Genomic DNA, 25,259 nt, shown 5'->3' with positions numbered 1-25,259 from the left:
ATAAGAAGTTGGTTTTTGGCCACAATTTCACTTGTACATAAGCATATACATATACATATACACATATATATGTATATGTATAATCAAATACATTGTTGCTGTTATATTTGGAACAATTATTTGTTTGATCAGTTAAGAATAAGAAAACTAAGAGGCAATTCGCTGGCTCAGTGGGTAAAACATGGGACTCATGATCTCTAGGTTGTGAGTTCGAGCCCCACATTGGGTGTAGAGATGACTTAAAAATAAAATCTTAAAAAATAAATAAATAAAAGAATAAGAAAAATCAAAGTTTTTAAGATTTTATTTTATTTTTATTTATTTGACAGATAGAGATCACAAGTAGGGAGACAGGCAGGCAGAGAGAGAGAGAGGAGGAAGCAGGCCTCCTGCTGAGCAGAGAGCCCGATGTGGGGCTCGATCCCAGGACCCTGGGATCATGACCTGAGTGAAAGGCAGAGGCTTTAACCCACTGAGCCACCCAGGCGCCCCGAAAAATCAAAGTTTTTACTTCTACTTTACTTTACTTTTTATTTTACTTTACTTATTCTTCCTCTATTGGTGGTTTTTTTCCTTTTGATACTTCAAATATCTCACTCCACTCTATTGTACTTGTGTGGTTTCTGAGGCAGCGCTTTTATTTTTTTATGCATATCCAAGTTTCTGGCATATATCATTTTCCTTCTCTTTAAAGAACTTCTTGGGGGCACCTGGGTGGCTCAGTTGGTTAAGCAACTGCCTTCGGCTCAGGTCATGATCCCAGGGTCCTGGGATGGAGCCCCATGTCGGGCTCCTTGCTCAGCGGGGAGCCTGCTTCTCCCTTTCCCTCTGCCTCCTACTCTGCCTGCTTGTGCTCTCTTTCTCTCTAATAACTAAATAAAATTTAAAAAAAAAAGAACTTCTTGTAATATTTCTTGGAAGGTAGGTCTACTGACAACAAATTTCTTCAGTATTTCTGTGTCTGACAGTCTTTATTTCTCCTACATGTTTGAAGGATAATTTCACAGGATACAGAATTCTAGGTTGGTGGTTTTTCCCTTTTGACACTTTAAATACTTCACTCCACTCTCTTCTAACTTGTGTGGTTTCTGAGAAGAAGTTGGATGGAGCTCTCACCTTTGCTTCTCTAGAGGAAAGGTGTTTTTTTCTCAGGCTTCTTTTTAAAAAAATATTTTTTTTTTTTGGTCTTTTTTGCAGTTTGAATATGATATGCTTAGGTATAGTTCTCTTGACATTTACCTTGCCTGGCGTTCTCTGAGCTTCCTGTGGTTTGGTGTTTGACATTAATCTGGGGAACTCCCCAGTCATTATTGCTTCAAATATTTCTGCCATTCCCCTCGTCTCCTCCGGTAACCCCATTCTGCATAGGTTACATCTTTTCTGGTTGCCCCATTGTTGCTGAATGGTATGTCTCAATTTTTCCCATCCTCTTTTCTCTTTGTTTTTCAGCTTTGGAAGTCTGTATAGACATATCTTCAAGCTCACACAGTCTTTCCTTGGCCCATCAAAGGCGTTCATTTCTGCTACAGATTTTTAATTTTTTTTTTTAGCTCTAGCATTTCTTAATTCTTTCTTAGAATTCCCATCTAATTACATTGCATACCTCTCCTTGCATGCTGTCTACTTTCTCATTAGCGCTCTTACATATTAATCTTAATTGTTTGAAGTTCACTTTCTGAAAATTCTAACATCCCTGCCATATCTGGGTCTGGTTCTAATACCTGCTCTATCTCTTCAAACTGTGTTTTTTCACCTTCGGCACATCTTATAATCTTTTGCTGAAAATCAGACATGATACACTGAGTAAAAGAGAAACTGCTGTAAATGAGCCTTTAGTAATGTGGTGGTAAGGTGCAGAGGGCAAGGAAGCATTCTTTGGTCCTAGGATTAGGTCCCTGCTGTTTTAGTGAGCCCCAAACCAGGGTTGTTTAGCAAGGCTTGTTACATAGATGACTTCCCATTGGTAAGAGTTGATAAGATTCCTCCTCTTCCCAGCACAGGAGAGAGAGAGACATCTTTACAAATGGAATTTTTTTTTAAAGAAATATGTATTTCCTTTATGAAAGGAAACCTGTGTCTTGCTTTTTATTTATTTATTTATTTTTAAGATTTTACTTATTTTTGAGAGAGAGAGAGAGCACAAACAGGGGAGAAGCAAACTCCCTGCTGAGCAGGGAGCCCAACATGAGGCTCCATCCCAGGACCCTGGGATCATGACCTGAGCCAAAGACTGACGCTTGATCAGCTGAGCCACCCAGGTGTCCCTGTGTCCTGTTTTTAAAGCTTTCCCTGTATCTACTGGCTCTCGATGGCCTTTAGCTCAAAATAATGCATGTGCCAGAGAGGCATATTTTTGGAGTGACAAATTCTTTTATTATTATTCTTTTTTTTTAAGATTTTTATTTATTTATGTGACAGAGATAGAGAGAAAGTGCACCAGTAGGCAGAGAAGTAGGCAGAGAAGCAGGCAGAGGGAGGGGGCAAGCAGACGCCCCGCCGAGCAGAGAGCCCGATGCGGGGCTCCATCCCAGGACCCCGGGATCACGACCCGAGCCGAAGGCAGAGGCTCAACCCACTGAGCCACCCAGGCGCCCCTCTTTTATTATTATTCTTAACAATCTAGTCATTTATGAGAGAGGGAGAGTGCGTGCGTAAGCAAGCTGGGGAGGGGCAGAGGGAGAAAGAGAATATCCTACAGCAGACTCCGCACTGAGTGTGGGGCCAGACATGGGGCTCAATCCCAGGATCCCAAGATTACGATCCAAGCGGAAACCAAGAGTCAGCTGCCCAACCATCCGCACCACCCAGCACCCCCTGGCGCGGCATATTCTGCTGCCCCTCGCTGTGTAGACTTCTCAAAGGATGTTGCGGACACACAATTACACAACTCCTGGATCCCGGATCCAAATCAAGTTTAAAAATAGAATATGGAGAGGAGGGAGGATTTATGAAGTCGTTTATTTATTTATTTATGAAGAGAGCTATTGTGGCTCTCTCAGAATCCACTGCCTTCAAAGGGATGAGCTGTGGCAGTAAGGAGCCTCAAACTAGTTTCAAAGTTTGGGTAATGCATGTGACTGAACAATCAAATTACCAGACTGAGAACGTGTTCCGTTAGCCGCGTGTGGCTGAGCCTCACGCACCTGCTGAATATTCATCCTCAAGCAGGAACGTGAACTCTATCAAGCAAATTTTAGGTGGGCCAGAGGAGGCACACAGAAAGTTTCAGCTCATCCCCAGGGTCGTTTGTACCCAAAAGGTCAGATATCCACAGAACGCTTAGATACATGCACAACTTCTTACACAAGAAACTGGTTGTATTGGTGGCTGGAGGTGGAGGGAGGGGAAGTAAAATGAGAAGGCAAATAAGTTTTTCACAGTGCATATGTTTCCTATCAAAGTCCATTTTTTAAAACTTTGCTTGATTTTCAAAATACGGTCCTAAAAATAAGCTGCCTGAAGAATATATATAAATATGTACTAAATCAAAGTAAATGTTCTTGAATATAAAATTGTCTGCATTGTTGCGGAGTCTTGTGTGAGTCCTCAAAGTTGTTTGCTGTTTATGTTACTAGCCAGTATCACAAGGTAAGTTGTTATCAGGTGTTAAAAAACAAAATTCAGCTGAGTAACTTTAAAAGATCTTATTGGCTTTATTCAATAATCCATGAATCAGGCAGCATCCAGTCTAGCAGAAGGAAAGCAGCTCTAAGGAGCTGGACAAAATGCAAGAATTCTATAAGCAGGTTGGAGCGGGAACAAGGAAGTTGCACTGGGCAAAAAAGCAAGCTGGTTATTACAAGATCACTTTCCTTTAGGGAATGGCCAGGGTCTCTTAGGCAGATGACCTAATAGTGCTGAGCAGGCAATTCCTGAGTAGCTGGTCTAAGAGAGAGAACCAAAACCACAAGCAAGTTTCTTCTTAGAGAACCAAAACCATAAGTAAGTTAAGTCTTGTTTTGGTGACATGGGACTTAGTATAAGTGACTCCATTCTGTATTGTCTTTAACATGGGTAAACAGTAAAGTAAGTTAGATTTCTTTCTGAATGAAATTGGAATACTTACTATTATAGCAAAACTATTTTATAAATCAGTGTACCAATTTTAATGTTTTTCTATGGTTAGAAAAGCTCTGACTTGAAATATACAGTTAACAAATTCATAACATTAATATGAGTTGCTTAGTTAAGAACTTGGTCCTCTTTATCTCACTTGGTTTCATATACACCAAACTGTTCTGATTGCTCTAGCAATATTCATAATATAATCCATCAGTACCAAAATATAAACTTTAATATACAGGGAAATTAAATTAACTTCCTTACATTAGCAGGATGAATAAGAGATTTATGTTAACTCTCTTATCTTAAATTGTAGCATGATATCAAAAGATTCATTTGATGTAAAATTTACCTACATTCTAAAAAGTTTACTTAACTGCTCTAAATTTCTCAGGAGATTTCATTAAAAATGTGAAAAGATGGGGGTGTCTGGGGGACTCAGTGGGTTAAAGCCTCTGCCTTCAGGTCAAGTCATGATCCCAGGACCCTGGGATGGAGCCCTGCATCGCGCTCTCTACTCAGGAGGGAGCCTGCTTCCCTTCCTCTCTCTCTGCCTACTTGTGATCTCTGCCTGTCAAATAAATTTAAAAAAAAAAGTGAAAAGAAAGTGGTCAAATTTCACTCATAACCTTGGGGCTTTGCTTAGAAGATTGAGCATTATTTAATGAAATGGAAACATGTCTTCGTTTTGAAAATGAATAGTAGAAGAGTTAATGAGTAAGGTACATAGATACAAAGAATAATTTAATATTGTGTTAAAGTATTTCTCTCCACGCTCTTCAAAACAAAGAAATAAAACAACACAAAAGCCCTTAGGATTTTCTGTGGGTCCTTCCATTGTGAGTTCCTTGTCTCTGCCCTGAAATCACTGTTATGCAGTGTTTTGAGTTCCACTCCCATGTTTGCTCTCCTGCATCCTGGCAGTAAGAGGGCATTCAAGTCATCACAGCCACCTCATATTTACCTAAAACAAGCCTTTCTGTTTGTTTACATCGTAATGTAAACACTATTAAGACTTTTTAGTTTTGAGGAGAATGAGAACGCTTCTTTTGTGATACTTAGCAATTAAGAGGGTATGAACCACAATTGTGTAAGCCTGACGATTCACAGAGCTGTACCCCTGAAACAAATAATACATTATATGTTAATTACAAAAAAAAAGGAAGAAGGTATGTACCACATGTGGTCATGAGTCTGTCCTTTACTTGCCTTAAGTCTAAACAATGAGGTAAGAAATTATTTTCTTCGGAATCATTTATAGTTACCTATTGTTTTAATTTTTTAAATGATTATTTTTTAAGGTTTTATTTATTTATTCATGAGAGACAGAGAAAGAGAGAGGCAGAGGCAGAAGGAGAAACAGGCTCCCGGCCCCTCCTATACGGGACTCCATCCCAGGACCCTGGAATCATGACCTGAGCTGAAGACAGACGCTCAGCCGACTGAGCCACCCAGGCGCCCCATATTCATTAAGTTCTTTGAGGGAGCACCTGACTGGCTCAGTTGGTAGAGCATGTGTTGTTTGATCTTGAGGTTGTGAGGTCAAGCCCCATGTTGGGTAGGGAACCTACTTTAAAAAAGAGAGAGAAGGATGTTTTTGAAACTGGTAATTGAGATGAATTGGAAAAAGGAAAATTTGGTGGTGGCTCGAGGCCAGAGGGCAGTGGTGATGGTGGAAACTTACGTTTTACTTTATATGATTTATACCTTTCCAGTTTTATACTGCCTTTTATAAAGCCTCTACCTTCGACTCAGGTCATGATCTCCGGGTCCTGAGATCGAGCCCCGCATCGGGCTTTCTGCACAGCGGGGAACCTGCTTCCTCCTCTCTCTCTCTGCCTGACTCTGTGCCTGCGTGTGATCTCTCTCTCTCTCTCTCTCTCTCTCTCTGTGTGTTAAATAAATAAATAAAATCTTAAAAAAAAAGAACTTAATGCATAAAAGAATCATTAGATTTGTTCCCCCAAATTTGCATGTTTCTTGCATATCCGCAACAAGAAAGGAACGGTTAATGCTCCTGATTTTTTTTTTTTCATGCTTCCATGAGATGGGTATTCCACAACTCTGATGGCAAGGAGTTTACTGAGACAGAATATTTTTATTTGTTTCTGAAACGGTTTGATCAAAGACTTGTTTTTGCTCAAATCTGACCAAGCAGATTCACAGTCAAATTTATCTTCTTAGAACGATGTTTTGACATTTTCATTTCTACCTTGCATTCGGCACAAGGTGGTACACATTCCAAAGTGTGGTCTACCTTTGAATCGAAGGTAACGGAAGTTGACTACATAAACATTTTCTGAATTGTGATCGTTTCTAAGGAGTCACCAGGGTGTGGGGAAGAAACAAACTAGGCTTTCCCAATCTTGTGAAATGAATATCCATCCTCACTGATAAGACAAAAGTCAGCCTTTACTATCTTGTTGAGTGTTATGAAAAGTATCCAGCACTTTAATACTTCAAATGTTTGTTCTTTTTTCAAAAGCAAAACAGAACCTCTAAAATAAAGCATTTGTATGCGGTAAGTGCTCTGAGTAATACAGAACTGGGTGACAGGTAGCTAAATCTTTCTTTTTTTAATCTATTCAAAGTGGAAAGGCCCGAAGTTCCATTTTCGTGTTAAGGCAAACATGATTCATTTATCCCACCTCAGAAAACAGTAAAAGTAAAATCAGCCAACCTACAAGTTGACAAATTTTGACAAATCAACAACCAAATGTACTTTTCTAGAATTTTCAATAAAATATGTCCAGTGAACCACCGTAAAAGTTCACATGAAAAACATGACCGAAAGGCTAATAAGAGACAGTAATTTTATTTTTATTTTATTTTTAAAATACTTCATGTTTACCCAAAGTATGGGTTATCAAGTTTAGGCAACTAGCTAAATACTCAGGAAAAAATGAAGTTAGCTCAATACTTTATAACATACACTAAATGAATTCTATCTGGATTAAATATTTAAATGTAAAAAATGTTAAGTGTTTACATGTAAAAATATATGGCAAAAGTAGTTTTTTTTTCTTTTAAAGATTTTATTTATTTATATGACAGACGGAGATCACAAGTACAAAGAAAGGCAGGCAGAGAGAGAGAGCAGGGGAAGCAGGCTCCCTGCTGAGCAGAGAGCCCGATGTGGGGCTCGATCCCAGGACCCTGGGATCATGACCTGAGCCTAAAGCAGAACCTTTAACCTGCTGAGCCACCCAGGCGCCCCAAAAGTAATGTAAATTATAGGTAAAATTTATCTGTAAATTATAAGTAAAATTTCTTAGTGTGTATGAGGTATTTAGATATTCCTAAAACTTTCTGGGGCGCTCAGCGTAGAAAACTATGAAGGAAAACATTGTTTCATTTGACTACATAAAACTTCTGCACAGAAACAAAATCCTTATCACCTCTCAACTAAATAACTACTGACAAACTGGGAAAAACACTTTCTTGAAGGAACTTTCTTGGCCCGAGATGGAGGGAGTGGCTTCTGCCCAGAGTGTCACGGCCTCAAATCAAAACTTAAATACTTTTCATTTTCCTGTAAATGCTTGGATGAACCAGAAGACAAAGTACAGCCAGGAAGCCAATTCCCAAATGCCAAGCCAACTTTGTGCTCCATACTTACTTTTTGTTCCTTCTCACTCGAAACAAGGTTGACTGTATGGCCCCCAGCTAATTAGACACTTAATTTTCTCTTCCCTACTCTTTATTCTTTATCCCATTAACACTTCCTGCCTTCTGCTTTACTCTGCGGTTCTCCAAAAGGAGACTCTGCTTCATGAAGTGCTAAATAAAGGTTATTTATCTCACCTAAATTGTCTTTAATAATTTTCTAACAATATGCAAATTTTATGACAAGTAACACTGAAAAGAAATAAAATAAAATGAAAAAAAAAGAAAAAAAATTTTTTATATGTTAGACAAGTAGTCTAACATATAATAAATTCTTATAAAACTATAAGCAAAAGTCCCAATAAGAGAATACAATAAAAAAAGCAAAAGGGGCGCCTCATTGCCTCAGTCTCAGGGTATGTGACTCTTGAACTTAGAGATGTAGTTTTTTTGTTTTTTTTTTATTTATTGACTTGAGAGAGGAGAGAGAGAGTGAGAGAGCATGAGAGGTGGGAGGGTCAGAGGGAGAAGCAGACTCCCTGCCGAGCAGGGAGCCCGATGCGGGACTCGATCCCAGGACTCCAGGATCATGACCTGAGCCGAAGGCAGTCGCTTAACCAACTGAGCCACCCAGGTGCCCCTAGAGATGTAGTTTTGAATGTAGGTGTGGTTTGGCGGGGTGAGGTGCAGAGCCAATGGCCAAGAAAGAATTCTTGAGACATCTTTGGTGCAAAATGGTGGCTTTGTTAAAAAAAGCACAGGACCTGTGGGCAGAAAGAGCTGCTGTAGCAGGTTTGTGAGGGGGGACTGATTACATCCTTGGGAACTGGGGCAAGGAAAAAGGGAGGTTTTCAAAAGAACTGATGTATGAGGGGCACCTGGGTGACTCAGTGGGTTAAGCCGCTGCCTTCGGCTCGGGTCATGGTCCCAGGGTCCTAGGATCGGGCCCCAAATCGGGCTCTCTGCTCGGCGGGGAGCCTGCTTCCTCCTCTCTCTCTCTGCCTGCCTCTGCCTACTTGTGATCTCTGTCTGTCAAATAAATAAAAATCTTTAAAAAAAAAAAAAAAGAATTGCTGTTTGCTAAGAGGACCTACAAAATACTGGAGGTCTTGCCATTGTCAAGTTAAGGTTGTTTTTCCCTCTAGTAAAACATTAACATTAAGACAGTTGGGAGCTTCCTAGTGGAAGTTAGGTTATTGATAAAAATGCTTTTTTTCCTCCTAAATCACTATGACATTTGTAAACTGAGGGAGACTTGAGTCTTGCAGGACTCTGTTCTCTATAAATTAACCATTTGCTCCCCTTCCCTTAGCTTCAGGGCAGCCAGAGTGCCTGAGGAATGTCACACAGATCCCACCTAGGAGCGGGGGGGGGGGGGGGGGGGGGGGGGGGGGCGGGGGGCGGGCAGGGGTTGTGGAATGTCAGCTTGTGCTTTGTCCACAGCTAGCCTTCTGCCCCCTCATCATCAGGATCATGAGTTCAAGCCCCACATTGGATATAGAGCTTACCAAAAAAAAAAAAAAAAAAAAATTCAGTTGGATAATACGTTTGTGAAAAAATGTTCATTGTCTGTTATGGGCTGAATTGCATCATCCCCAAAGTCATACGTTGAACCTGTAAGCCTTGATATCTCAGAATATGACTTTTGGGGGATAAGGTTGTTAAAGAGGTAATTGAATTAAAACAAGGTGATTAGAGTAAGCCCTAATCCAATAAGACGGGTTTCATTACATGAAAAAATTTGAACAGATACACACAGAGGGAAAACCACATGAAGACACAAGCAGAACAAAGCCATCCACAAGGCAAGGAGAGACACCTTTGAAGAAACCAACTCTGCTGACACCTTGGTCTCAGACTTCCAGCCTCCATAATTGTGAAAAAATAATTTTCTGCTGTTTAAGCCCCCTAGCCTGTGGTACTTTGTTTTGGTTGTCCTAGAAAACTAATATACCATCATCGTAAGCAAAAGAATGCAAACTCAAACACCAGTCGTAACTCTCAGATGGGCAAAGAGAAATTACCAGCTGTATTAGTCAGTGTTGATAAAACAGTCATACACTGGTAGCAGTCATATAAGTTGGTATTCCTTTCTGAAGGACAATTTATTTATTTATATTTAAAGATTTTATTTATTTATTTGACAGACAGAGATCACAAGTAGGCAGAGAAACAGACAGAGAGTTGGAAGCAGGCTCCCTTCTGAGCAGAGAGCCCGATGCGGGGCTCAATCCCAGAACCCTGGGATCATGACCTGAGCCGAAGGCAGAGGCTTTAACCCACGGAGCCACCCAGGTGCCCCTGAAGGACAATTTAAAAACAAATATTAGAAATTTTAAGAAGTGAATACACTTTGACCCACCAGTTATACTTCTGAGAATGACTCATAGGGGAAATAATCAGTGATGCACGGAGAGGCTCACGACAGCCTTCTTCAAGCATGTGAACAATTACAAACCTCCTAGCTAACAAAAATTAAGGATTACTTTAAGAAATGTTAGCTCCTGAAGCTGGAATATTAAGAAGTTATTAAAATGTTATTTTTGTGGATGAATTAGAAACATACGTTATTAGTTCATTTCGTGAGTGATTTCAAATATATAAAAATAAACGGAGTAATATTTTGAAAATGTTCATATTCTGACATACTTGCTTTGACTATTTTAAAAAAATAACACATCACAGATCCAACTGAATGATCTTTGTGCCCTTCTTCAGCAGTATTTTTCTACAATCATCTTCATCTCCTAAAAGGTAACATTTCTTAAAAATTAACACCCAACATTTTATTTTCAAGATCCATTCATTTTGTATCACGTAGCTCTAGCTCATTCCTTCCAATTGTGACACAGTATTCCATTATATGAATACACTGTAATACAAGTTTGTCTTCTTTTGGTGATTCACTTGAGTTTTTCCAAATTTTTTTCCTATGACACGTGCAAGGCTGCAGTGAACACTCTTGTGCATATCTCTGTGGGCACATCTGTGATGTTTTCTCCAAGGTATATATTTAAGATCGGAACTGTGGGACACTAAACAGATGCCTCTTTAATTTCACTATATATTACCTCAATGCTTTCCAAAGTGGTGGTACTAAAGTTAGACGCCCATTGTATATTAGTTAGTCGTTGCTGTATAATAAACCATTCTTTAACTCGGTGGCTTAAAAAACAAACATTTGTTATTAAATGCCTTTCCCAAGAGCCCTGCGTTGCATATGCCAAATAGTGAAACATAGTTCTTCGTTACACTCAGAAATATCTTAACTCTGAAGGGAGTAAGGTGTAGTCCGGCAAGACCTTGTATTATAGGGTAAGTATGCATAGAGATGTGTGCTTTCAATTTAAATTGTGGGAATTTGTGAGGCAAGAAATTCCCAGCGTTTTATTTTCTTTTTACCTTGAAGAGGAATATTTTTAGGTAATGGTTCAGGAGTTTACAATAAATGTGAAGATGGGAACATTTGTTTGCCAAGGCATCCAATGCCAAGTTGACTACCTGAAGTTCAGCCAAGTGTATCCTTTCTTGGGTCCCAACCTTTATTGGGAATATCTTGGCCTTAAAAATGAAAAATGGAAACATTTCACTGAGCTCCACGATACACGATGGTTAGTGCCATTTGTACCGTCCCCCGACTGCCATTTCTGTTCACTTAATCCCAAAAGGCTTCTAGATAACCAAGGGCCTGGGGGAGGGGTATACCATGGCATCTGTCACGGGACTGAGAACTGGACCAGCCACCCCCTCCTATAGGTGGAATATACTGAGTGTCTTGCTTTGGTTCCATCTTGCCTTAAGGAGGCCTCCATTGCTGATAGCACTCATGTTTTAAAATAACATACATAGGGGCGCCTGGGTGGCTCAGTGGGTTAAGCCTCTGCCTTCGGCTCAGGTCATGGTCTCAGGGTCCTGGGGTCGAGCCCCACATCAGGCTTTCTGCTTGGTGGGGAGCCTGCTTCCCCCATTTCTGCCTGCCTCTCTGCCTACTTGTGATCTCTCTCTCTGTCAAATAAATAAATGATCTTAAAAAAATAAAGTAACATACATACACGTAGTAAAAAAAAACTAGAAGAATATATATTGGAATCGCTCAATTGGAGGTTATTTTTACTTTCTCTAATCTGTATTTTTTTTTTTTTTAAAGATTTTGTTTTTGAGTAATTTCTACACCCAACCCGGGGCTTGAACTCACAATCTCAAGATCAAGAGTCACGTGCTCCACCAACTGAGCCAGCCAGGAGCCCCTCTGGACTGTATTTTCTTTTTTTTTTTTATTTTTGTGTCTGACATTTGTTTATTTATTTATTTATTTTTTCATTTTATTTATTTTTTCAGTGTAACAGTATTCATTCTTTTTGCACAATGGACTGTATTTTCTAAAATGAACAACTATTACCATTAGAAAGAGATTAAGAAAATAAATTTACATGTTAAAATATTTTGGTAAAATCCCCAAAGAACTAATACCAACTAGGCGTACTGCAACTCCCTTCTCTCAGTCCTCCACAGACTGCCCTCACTTTATATGCCGGCCCTAAGTGGGGTGCCCAGGAGACCTAGCAGGGTTCCACTTGCACTTCTGACCTATTACATGCAGATCTGGGAGTTCCCATGACCCACTCAGGTTTGAGGATTTGTTAGATCAAGTCATAAAACTCAGGAAAGTAGCTATGCTTATGATTAGAGATTTATTACATAGGTTTCACACAAGGTGACTCTGGGAGGGAACACAGAGCTTTCTCACCCTCTTCTTCTATAATCAGGGCCACATCACCCTCTCCACACATTAGTGTGTTCACCAAGCAGGAAGCTCCAGTGAGCTCCTGTGGCCAGAACTCTTACTGGGGTTTCATTATGAAGGCATGGCTGGTTTAATCACTGGCCATGTAACGAAAGTCCATAGGCAGCCCCTCTCACCTCCCTAGACATCAGGAGGTTGAGCCGATATCAGAAGTCCAACCCTCTAATCAAATGATTTAGTCTTTCTGGTGACAATTCCTCAACCTGGAGCCATCTAGGGCCTGCCATGAGTTATCTCATTAGCATACCTAAGACATGCCTATCACTCAGGAAAGGGTTTCAGAAGCTCTGGGCCAGGAACCTGGGACAAAAGTCAGACAAATTCTTTAATAGGCAACATAAAATAGATTACATCAGCCCAAAAAATATGTGAGCAATCAAAATTAAAATTGTCTAGTGAAAAAAAAATAAACCAGTGACTGAATTTTAAAAAGTCTAGTATCTACTTTCGTATTATCTTTTATGTACCAGACAGAATAACATGTGATAGATTAAATAACATAAGACTGGGGCCCTCCTATTTTTTTCTTTTAAGTAAACTCTACACCCAACATGGGACTTGAACTCATGACCCTGAGAACAAAAGTCATAAGCTCTACTGCCTGAGCCAGACAAGCACTGCCCCCCTTCTATTTTCTAATGGCAATGACTCTTAAGTAAGTCTTCCATTTCTAGTCCTTCAATAAAACTGACATCCCTCAATCGTTGTGAAGTGCACAATTATGATGTCAGGAACAAGTAGGCTAGAGAGAGTTCCCTGAGCCATAGGTCAGGGGTCATGTTCATGACCCAGTGGTACCAAGTTTAGCCCTAAAACAAAAAACAAAAAAACCAAAAAACTGTATTAGTCAACTTGGGTTGCCACAAGAAGATACTACAGACTGGGTGCCTGAAACAACAGAACTTTATTTCCTCGCACTTCTGGAGGCCAAGATCAATGTACGAGCAGAGTTGGTTTCCAGTGAGACCTTTCTTTCTGGCTCATACATAGCTGCCTTCTGGCCATCCCACTGTGCATGTACCGCAAGAGGGAGAAGACTGGCAGGACACTGGTCCTATCAGATTTAGGACCCAAACTTCTGACCTCATGTCATATTAATGATATTAATGATCTTTCTAAAGGTCCTATCTCCAAATGTAGTCACATCGTGGGGTTAGACTTCAACATATTAATTTGGTCCATAATAAATATTGGACCCATGAGTGGGAAAGAACTCTCAAGATCAGGTTGTCACAGAAGAGGATCTTAAGTTTATCAATAAATTCAGCCCCCAGATTGCTGCCTTTAGTAATAAGAATGGCAAAGTGCTCATTAAGTAATTTCCACACCTGTTAAAAAGATATCTGTGAGACAAATTACGATAAGGTTCTCCAGAGGGTGTCCCTGACGCACAGCCTTCCGTAAGTGATAGAGAGGCTGGGACAGTCACAGCTTCCCCTTAAAAAGTCACAACGCACAACAGCATACCAAAGACAAAAAGTTTGGGGCACCTGGCTGGCTCAGTTGGTAGAACATGCAACTCTTGATCTGAGGGTCATGAGTTTAAGCCCACATCGGGGGTAGAGACTACTTAATATTTTAAAGTTTAAAAACAAAAAAAGACTTCGGGGCACCTGGGTGGCTAAGTCAGGTAAGCATCAAACTCTTTATTTTGGCTCAGGTCATGATCTCAGGGTCGTGGGATCGAGCCCCACATTGGGCTCTGGGCTCAGCATGGAATCTGATTGTCCCTCTCCCTCTGCTCCCCACCCCCTTTCGCTCGCCATCTCTCAAATGATAAATAAATACAATCTCTAAAAAAAAGTTAAAAATTTTAAAAAAGACTAAAGATTTCATTCTTTTTTTCAGGTAATATTAGATGGCTACTATTTTCTAGACAAATTGCTAGGCTGTCAATAATTCAGGGAGTAACAAGGGGGACCTAAACTAGCATAGAAAGTTAAGGCAATAGGTTGGTTTTGTTGTTGTGCTTCCCAGTTTTGTTTTGTTTTGTTTTTCCTGGTTTTATCAAGATGAAATTCACACACAACACTGCCTAAGTTTTAGGTGCACAACATAACAATTTGATATATGTCTATATTGTGAAATGATCACTACAGTAAGTTTAGACATTATCTTCTCACATACTTGGTTTTTTTCCTGAGAACTTCTTAAGACTTTATTATATTTATTTGTCAGAGAGAGAGAGAGAGAGAGGGAAAGAGGGGGAGGGAGCACAAGTAGGGGACGGCAGACAGAGGGAGAAGCAGGCTTCCCAGTGAGCAGGGAGTCGGCAAGGGACTCAATCCCAGGACCCTGGGATCATTACCCAAGCTGAAGACAGACACCTAACCAACCGAGCCACCGAGGCGTCCCAATGAGAAGATCTTTTAAGATTCTTTTCTCTTACCAACTTTCTAAAACAATCGGTTGTTGAATCCTGGCTCAAAATGCCACCAACATGGGCTGTGAACAAACCCAGGCTTAGCTGAATGTTCGTCGAGGTGAGGGAGTTCACTCTTGTTACAGACTCTCAGTAGCTTCTCAGGAGGTTGAGGGCAAAGGCAGGATACTTATGAGGTTTGGGGGGTCTGGATTAAGGCGGTTATTTTGATGGAGAACTTGATCAGGATGAGGGAAGTCTGTGACATCACAGTTTTGTGTGGTGGAGACACCGCGTGAGAATTAAGACTAGACAGTCTTCGCCCGCTGCCTTTCCTCCTGAGAAAGTCTGTTTACTTTCAGGAAGGCAAACCGAATGAGCTGACGTTTGGATTAATGGGTTTTCAGACAGTTCCTGGAACAAACAATAAAACCGTTTCCCATTTTGTTTTTCTGGTTAAGAATTTCCTAGAATAGGGTGCCTGAGTGACTCAGTGGGTTAAGCATCTGCCTTCGGCTCAGGTCATGATCTCAGGGTCCTGGGATGGAGCCCCGCATCGGGCTCTCTGCTCAGCAGGGAGCCTGCTTCTCCACCACCCCCCCACTTGCGATCTCTCTCTGTCAGATAAATAAATAAAATCTTTTTTAAAAAAAAGAAGAAAAAAAGAATTTCCTAGAATAGGAAAGTCAGACCAGTGCAGATGATAGGCTGTTGAATGGGTGGGTAGTAAGTTATTTCAATTTCTCAAAAGAAAGCTCTTTTACTTCTTGTAATCGTGCTCGCTTCGGCAGCACATATACTTCTTGTAATCCAGTATTTCGGCGACTCAATTGAGTATGACACTTCCTTTCTCATAAAGCCTGTTAAATTTTTTTTTAAGATTTTATTTATTTATTTGAGAAAGAGAGAGCAGGAGCTGGGGGGAGGGGCAGAGGAAGAATCAGACTGCCTGATGCGGGGCTCCATCCCAGGATGCTGAGATCATGACCTAAGTGAGCTGAAGACAGATGCTTAACTGACTGAACCACCCAGGAGCCTCAAAATCTGTTAAAATTTTAAAGAACAGACCATAATAAGCGCTGGAGCAGGAAAGAATTTCTATGGGAGCATTACGAAGCAGCGGTTCTCAAAGGGAGATCCCCAGACCAGCAGCGTCAGCATCACTTGGGAACTTATGAGACCTGGACCCCATCTACTAAATCAGAAACTCCGTGGGCGGGGTCAGCAGTCTGTGTTTGTCACCTTCCTGCGACTCGGGTACCAGCTCAAGTTCGAGAACTGAGGCCATAAGCCTTCCCATCCCTGAATTCCCTGTTCTGTTTTCACTTTTCTGCCCAGTGCAGAAGGGAGACCTGAGGGTACCTAAGCAGGCTAACACCTGGCATTGCTTCAAGGAAATGATCCTGGAATATTTGTCTTTTGAACTTAGTGGAGATGACGGCAAACCCAAGTCTATAAAATCTGTATGCCCCTTTCTTTCTATGTGATGCCTACTCTGATGTCCTGTCCTCTCCTCTGGGCTCTTCCAAAACCAAAACTCTCCTTTCACGAGGATTAGCACATCCGTGAGGAATATAAAACTTGCTCAGAATTTTAGAGCAGAGCTGGAGGAAAGGGGTTGGATACCCTGGTAGAAGGATTTTGTTTTTACTTTATTCATTCATTTATTTATTTTAGAGAGTGGGGGGAGGGGCAGAGGGAGAGAAAATCCTAAAGCTGACGTCCTGCTGAGCGCAGAGCCCAACGTGGGACTCGATCCCCAGACCCCGAGATCATAACTTGCACTGAAATCCAGAGTCAAAATCCTTAGCTAAATGAGCCACCCAGGCACCCCCACCCCAGATTTTGTTTTTAAAATAATAAATCCCCCCACCCTCACCCCAAAGTGTCTCTCTTCCCAAACCTCTCTTACTGGCTTGGCAACTCTTGGGTGGCCTTTCTCTTCCTGCTCCTCCTGACCTACATCTCTCTGACCTTGGCTCCTAAGAGCAATTCAGTTCATTTCCCACAGAAGTTTTCAAAGTATTTATTGCACCTACAAGTTAATACCGACTTTAAAGAAACGGAAGGAATTATATTGAGGCTGAAGACATTGTTTGCTTTGTGAACAAGAGCTTCTCCAGTTCCTGGTCTTCACCAAAGCTGTGCTGAGTTAGCTTGGTGGGGAGGACACCTTGGATCCCCTCCTTGGTGGGGAGGACATCTGAGTTACAATGCTGTCATGTCTTCAGTTTGTTTGGGTCAGATTCTGGGGTCCCTCTAGGATTGGTGTTTCCACTTGACTGTGCCCCCTCTTAGTGTGGTTCAGGTCCTATGCTTTGCTCTTCTGTGCCCTCCTGGTGGTTATTGGGAGCACAGCCCAGCAGGAAGGATAAGGCCATGTCTACCCATGCAGACTGTGCTGCTCATCAGAATCATCTGGGGAGTGTCTAAAATGCTGATTCTCAGGCCACACTCAAGTCCCCCCCCCTCCCCCACCAACTTAATCCCTGGTACAGAATCCAAGCACCAGAAATTCTTAAAGCTCCCTAGGGAATTCCTGAGGACAGTGAGTTGCAGGACCCCTGGCCAAACGGCTTACAAAATCACACACTATGCTAAGACATTTAATCATTTTGTTCAAAAGCACTTCAAATAACTGAGAGTTATATTTGCATCACACTCTCTGTTTTACTGATGGGAAATTCGAGACACCTGCAAAAAATGTGACTCATATGAGGATGGCCACAGGTAAACTGTTGAAGGTGGGTACAGAAGGCGTGACCTTCTACCAGTCACTGTTGCGGTTAAGGCATAAAATGTGGGAAATGCTATTATTAGTCTTTGACGTTTCCTGGGACCAAAAGAGTCTATAGAATCTTGATGCTGACACAGGAAATTTGAATGGAATCATCACGCATTAATTTCTGAATTAAGGCTTTATACCCAAAAAACCCAGGGCCTGAAGAGGTAAAGTAATCATCATTTTTCTTAAATTAACAATATGGTTTTGGTTTTTTTTTTAAGATTTTATTTATTTATTTGACAGACAGAGAGTACAAGTAGGCAGAGAAGCAGGCAGAGAGAGGAGGAGGCAGGCTCCCCCGCCAAGCAGAGAGCCCGATGAGGGGCTCCATCCCAGGATCCTGGGATCATGACCTGAGCCGAAGGCAGAGGCTTTAACCCACTGAGCCACCCAGGCGCCCCTTGGTTTTATTTCTTAATTTTAAATTCATTTAGCCAACTTATAGTACATCATTATTTCAGATATAGAGTTCAATAATTCATCAGTTCGAAATAGTACCTAGTGCTCATCTCCTCATGTGCCTTCCTTAATGCCCATCACCCAGTTATCCCATCCCCCATCTGCCTCCCCTTTGACAACCTTCAGTTTGGTTTTGGTTTTAATAGTAAAATCTGATGAAGAACTATGGAAAATGCTCACATATGGTCGGAATCAACATCAAGTAGTTTAACCTTATTCCATAGCAATTCACACATGTCATTCCATGAATGTTTCTGTTCACCAGCTCTGGCTTAAAATAAATCTCATAAAATTCAGACTACAGGCACTGTTGGGCCACAGAACCCCCATCTTGGTGGTTATAGAATATTTATATCATAATGGGGACGGTATAAGAGGAAATGGGTTGATAGGGATAGAGTTTTTATTCTAAAGATTCATGTTTTAAATTTAATTTCCTGTATTTTAAAAAGATTTTATTTTTAACTAACCTCTACATCCAAATTCCAGGCTTGAACTCACAACCCTGAGATTAAGAACCGCATACTCCCCCGACTGAGCCACCCAGGCACCCCAATTTCATACATTTAAGTGAGCTTTTTTTTTAATTAAGTAAGATTTTTTCTGATTGAGTGCTTAAGTTGTAAATTACTAACCTCATCATTACCATCACTGGCCAGTGAAAAGAAGTCCAGGGATTAATTTGAGCAGACCTGTATTGTACTTCCCTACTTTGCTTTCCACAGTCGAACAATTTCTACACTGGAACAGGCAGGACAGAAGGCACTTACTGGTAAGGAGAAGCCATTCGATTTGGGATGATTAAAGTGGAAGCCTCCTGTCAACCCCACTGAAAATTGGTTTTATCTGGACATTACAAAGGATATCCTACAACTAGAGGAATGGAAGTTCAAACTGGAAACCCCTAGACTTTGTCCCAGAAGAGATCCCCCACCAGCCTGCCACTGAGTCCTGAAATTCTTCCACCAGCAACTCAACCCTTAGAATAAAACGCCATCCCCCTCCTCACAGGTCTTGTGAGTTCCCCACTCAGCACCCACTCCTCCTTGCTAACCTAGGATTGTCAGATAAAGCACAGAATGCCCAGTTAAATTTCAATTGCAAATAAACAGCCAGTGGTTTTTAGTATAACTAGGTCCCACATATTACGTACCTACACTTTAAAAAAAAAATTCGTTGTTTATGAGAAAATCAAATTTAACTAGGCATCTCATCTCTTTATTTACTAAGCCTGGCACCATGATGCTGACCAAATGGAAATTATGCTTGCAGCAGCAATATGAACATCGGCAGACATTAGATCACGATTGGTCTAAATCGATTGTGATTATATAGTCCTCACTTTCCTAGACTTCTTGCAGCTGGGAGTGTCTGTGTGATCAGTTCTGGCCATCGGGACATTAAGGGAATTCTGAGAATGTGTAGGGTGCCATTTGAAGAAAAAAAATTTTTTTTTTTCTGGCAAGAGACATGACTAGTGGTGCCATCTCTGCTCTCCTTCTTGCCCAGAATGAGGATCTGATGATACCTGGCACAGCCCCATCCTGATTGTAAGGACAAGCCAAGCCAACTGGACAACTGTAGAGACGCCAGCGCCGGTGACATCAAGTCCTCAAAGTCAAGGCCAGTGACTCCTGCTTCCAGAGACCAGACTTGTAGGAAAGACAAGTCCTTCCTTACATAAATCACATGTGTTTACTGTAACTTAAGCTGGAAAAACCCTCCTGAAGAATGCAAACCTCTAAGGACAGGCACCTTTTTATGCATACCTTGATGTGAAGTCATTTATTGGCACTGACAGTTGGCCAGCTGAGAGGGAGCTTTCACTGAGTGGTCACTGAGAGAAACCATCAGCTTGGAGCAGGAGACACTGCCCGAGAAAATGGTGGAGGAGATCCGGCCGGGCAGGAGAGACTCCCTCAGAGAGCCGCTGCCTCTCAGCAACACTGATCCACAGGGTTCTTGGCTAATCTGGAATGAGCTGAGATTCCTGAGGAATTCTCATAGATTTACACCTGTGGGGGGGCAGAATAATGCCCAGGCCCACATTCTAATCCCTGGAACCTGTTAGTATGTTGCATTAATTATTGCAATATACTAACATTAGCTATTAATGTTAGTATGTTGCATGAAATATAGTTAGTATGTTGCATTACAATTTGCAATACCTTAATTGCCCAGGGGAATTAAAGTAGCTAATCTGCAGACTTCATGAAAGGGAGATTATCCTGAAGTTTCTGGATGAGCCCAATGACATCACAGGGTCCTCCAAAGAAGAAAATGAAGGCAGAAGAGGGAGACAGAGAATCAGAAGGAGATGGGAAAGAGAGTACCAGATGTGCGAATGATCTAAGACACGACCAACCATTGCTCATTTGAAGGCAGAAGAAGGGCCCGCAAGCTACGGGATGTGGGTGACCTCCAAAGCTGGAAAAGGCAAGGGAATGGATTCTTCCCTATAGACTCTAGAGGGGAATGCAGCCAGGCTCACAGCTGGATTTTAGGCCAGTGAGACCCACGTCAGACGTCTGCCCTGGAGAACCGGAGGCTAATAAACTTGTGTTGTTTAAAGTCATTACACTTGTGGTAAATATATTTATTCATTCACTTATTCCCTTATTCATTCAGCAAATATTACTGAGCTCCTGCTTTGAGTCAAGCACTTTTACAGATGCTGGGATATATTAAGAATGCAACAGATTAAAAACAACCTCTACGGAGCATTTGGGTAGCTCAGTCATTAAGCCTCTGCCTTCGGCTCAGGTCATGATCCCGGGGTCCTGGCATCGAGCCCCACATCAGGCTCCCTGCTCAGCAGCGGGGTGTCTGCTTCTCCCTCTCCTTCTGCACCACCCCCAGCTCGTGGTCACTCTCTCTCGCTCAATCACAAATCAATACAATCTGTTAAAAAAAAAAAAAGAACCCAAACCTCTGTTCTCACGAAAAGCTTTCTACTTATTGGAGGGGGAACAGGTTTCGTTTTTGTTATTGTTGTTGTTTTTAAGTGAAATCTACTTGTATCGTGCATTTTAGATGCTGGAAGTGCTCTTGTGGAAGAATACAAAGGTGACAGCAGACAGAGACAACTGGGGAGGGGTGTTGCCATTTTAAACGAGGCGGTTCATGAAGATAACATTGCCAGGTTATGTCCAAGCCCAGGCTGGTACCGGATGCAGAGGGAGGGATGCGGAGGGGAGCCTGCCTGGCAGAGTGGCGGCCGGTACAAAGCCCCAGAAATGAGACTAGCGGGAGCAGGAAAGCCTGTATGCCTGGACTGGGGGGAGTGAGGAGAAAGACAGAAGATAAAGGCAGAGAGTTTGTGGAACCAGTTTTATATGGGCCACTGGGAAACCTCTGGCCTTTACCCTGAGTCCAGAGCCCTAATCTGCATCTGAGAATGATGGATCGCTCCTGTTGTCCGGTACCTCACCGGCTGCTGGGCATGAAAGGAAGGGGGGTGGGGGAGGCATTTGTTGATGGCGTGTATTTAGTTCGTGGGAGATGGAGAGCCAGGGCAGGGATGACGCCCAGTATTTGGCCTGAGCAACTGGAGGGAGGGGGCCGTGAACAACAGAGTCAGGGGACAGCAGAGAAGCATGCTGGGAAGATGAGGCACTGTACGTTGCACATATCTGAGATGCTGATCTAGCCTCCAAGGGCAGGTGTCAACGAAGGAGCTGGAAACATACATCTGGAGTTCAGAGGAGAGGTCCAGACTGGAAATCAGAATTCTGAGGATGGCCACGTTAAATACAGGTATCCTGAACAGCCTGGGGCTGGGTGAGTTCACAGGGAAGGACCGTGGAGAGCAAGGACTCTGAGGACTTTGAGGCCTCAGTCTGGGGGCTCTGTAGGGTCACAGGCCTGGGAGATGAGGAGAAACCAGCAGACTTGGGAGGAGTGACAGGAGAGAAACAGGGAGGATTCAATCCCCTGCTGAAGAAGGGGTTTCAAGGACAATGATTTCCTGGAATGCTTCTGACCTCTCAGCATCGGAGGAGTTGGACCAATGCCTACTGGATTTAGGAAAAGATGGGATCCATGATCAAAGGAGCGAGACTGATACAAAGCGAAGGTCAAGTAAAGCTTTATTTCGCACCAGCATCGAGGATCAAACCGACTGGTCGGGGCCATCTCTTATGGAGAGAGTGACGTCCCCCAGCCTCACAGACTAACTTTTATAGAGCAAAGGCCATGTGGTTAAGCCTGGCCACACACAGGTGGCCAATGAGATTGTAACACACAGAGAAAGTTGCACAGTCATGCTAGGTCACACGCAGGTGGACAATTGAATTACAATTTACCCTATAGTAGCTGTTTGAACTAGCCTATCACTCTGGTCAGAATTGGCGCCCAAGTTTGGCGCCCAAAAGGTGGGGTTTACATTCTTTGGTGGTCAGGGAGGTAGTATGTGTGCTTTTTACTGATTGAATGTCTCCACCTGGCCTGACTCGTCCTTGCATTCTGGGCTCGGTTATCAGGAACTGGCCAACCGTATTTTACTAGTTTCCCAGACTTGCTTCTAAGTAAGTTCCTCTGGCGGGGGCAGGGTCAATTTAAGTTTACTGCACAAACAACAAAATGGCTGTTTAACCGAGATGGAGTCGCTCTGGCTAAGTAGGCCCTCAGAGAACAACTTGGACCTGACTTTGACAAGGATGGTTTTCCCTAGGGACACCGGAGGAAGCAGCTGGATGAGGGAGGGTTTTGCAGAGTTTACAGACAGCAGACACAGCCAGGCTCTTCCAGAAACACCCTTCGCCATCCTCCCGGAGAGGTTTATGTCCCCTGGGCCCTCTGCACTGTTCTGGAGATGCCAGCTAGAAGCCTGTGGAGCGCAAAGGCCCAGGAACAGCTATGGCTGCTTCCTGCTGGATGGCTTGGAGCGAGGGGGGCTGATGCTGGTCTTCAGGGAAGCAAGATCAGTGAGCCAGATGAATGGCCACCCCGCGTTCCCTTCTGTGTTGTCTGTGACGGCTGGCAGCTCCGGGCCCAAGAGCTAAGGATCTGGGACAGAGACCACAGAGCCCACAATGCTTACGATCCTCACTACCTGGCCTTTCCAGGAAACGTTTGGCAAGCTTTGCTCTAAAAGAGAAAAAGAGAGAGAATGAAGGAATGAGGAAGGGCTGAAGAAAGAAGGGGCTCTTGAAAAGGTCTGGAAGAAGGGAGTCGTAGTGGAGAGGACTGTGGGGATGTTCTCATACACGAAGGGTGGGAACCCAGCACCCGAGTAGAGTTGCCTGACTAAGCACAGAGACACAGACGTCTTTCCTTGCTCTTCTATGAAAAGATGGGCAACCACACACCTGAGAGAAATGTAAGATTGAAACTATGTACTTCTGTTCGTACCTGTCGCCGTGGACAAAGGCAACAGACTGACACTTGGCTGTGTTGGCAAACGTGGGGAAACAGGCAGTCGCGTGCTGTTGGTGAGTGTACAGTGGCACATTTTCCACAGGGGAGGCCTGGGCCTTCAAATGGGATATTGTTCCATCTAAAAAATCTCCCTGTAAAACAGACCATTCATTCAGCTCTGCAGCGACTGTTCAGGAATGATCTGGGATAATGAACAGTTCCCGTCACTGGCTCGGCAGGCAACTGGGGGCTCCAGAACATACAGGAGGTCTGAGGGGGCCATGAACCTTCTTGTGAATGCAGCAAAGGAAATTTTTCGAAGACCTCAGCAACAACGTCCGGTTTATCCTTCGGGCAGAGATGGCGGCTGAATTTCCCGCTCCCTGTGGTCTTCCTAGACCTTTAAAAAGAAGGTTTTAAAGCCTTTAAAGAAGATTTTAAAGACCAGAGAAATAACATCGTTGTATGCTGATAAAGAAGATTCGATGGAAAGAATAAAAATTAATGTTGCAGCAGAGAGGATAGCTGGGGGGTTTCTCCAGTATGACAGAAGAGTGGGGACTCTTCAGTCTTTCACCCGCGCGTAAGGAACTTGTTCCCTCCGCTGTGTCTGACGCATCTCTTGCCAGCCACCTTCACCTTTGAAGGTAAGGACTCAAAGGGTAATATCTATCAACTTTTTAAGTGTGGATACATTTTGAGCAAGCAGCAGCACACATACATTTCAGACATGAATGAGGCTCTTCATTGCAGCATTCTCTCTAATAGCAAGAAACTGGAAACAACCTAAATACCCATTAAGAATCTACTTAAACATCACGATACATCCCTTCCACTGTGCAGACATTGAGAAAGAGAGAGAGAGAGAGAGAGAGAGAGAGACTTTACATAAACTGATGTAGAATGATTTCCAAAGTTTTATGTTAAGTGGAAAAAAGGTAGGTAAAGAACAGGTATGTTAGATAGGTATTGCTAAGTTGCCCTCAGTGTGGTTCAAGGGTGAGATAATTGGTGAAAGGTATCATCAGAGTCAGGCAAAAGATAACACATATGATAAAATGTCCAGAAAAATCTCTGGAAAGATATCGGGGGGGGGGGGGCGGGGGACAACCAACAGTCCTAGAACTTTCAACAGTGATTGCCTTGTAAGGAAAGTGGAGGGGTGGAGACTATACCCTTTTATATATTTTTGAATTCTGAATGCATGAATGGCATTCCGAAAAGAATTCATTGAAAATAATACATGTTTTGATAGAAAAAAACAATGATGGGAGCCCTTATTAAGTTCTCAAGTAAGAGAAGGACATAACAGGATCAAAACTGTTTTAAAGAGGGGCGCCTGGGTGGCTCAGTGGATTAAGCCACTGCCTTCGGCTCAGGTCATGATCTCAGGGTCCTGGGATCGAGCCCCGCATGTGGCTCTCTGCTCCGCAGGGAGCCTGCTTCCTCCTCTCTCTCTGCCTGCCTCTCTGCCTACTTGTGATCTCTCTCTGTCAAATAAATAAATAAATAAAATCTTTAAAAAAAAAACTGTTTTAAAGATTAGTCGGGGGGAATTGTTTCGCACTGAGTGATCTGAAAGAAGGATTACAGTGGAGACCATCGTTATTGAAGTATCCCATGCTTGAGGTGTTCATGCGTCTAGACTAGAGTGGAAATGAAAGGAGGTTAAGAGGCTGAGACCAGACCATTTGGCAGAAGTCAGAGAGATCTGCTTCATCTTCGTATGAGAAAGAGGAGTCTGAAGATTAGAGCTACTGATGGTGGGAAAAAAAGGGGGAATTACCTATCATGATGGTGTTTACACAAAAGCTGGACAACTA

This window comes from Meles meles, chromosome 11 (assembly GCF_922984935.1).
Source record: "Meles meles chromosome 11, mMelMel3.1 paternal haplotype, whole genome shotgun sequence".
Classification (NCBI taxonomy): domain Eukaryota; kingdom Metazoa; phylum Chordata; class Mammalia; order Carnivora; family Mustelidae; genus Meles; species Meles meles.
This window is presented reverse-complemented; position numbering follows the sequence as displayed.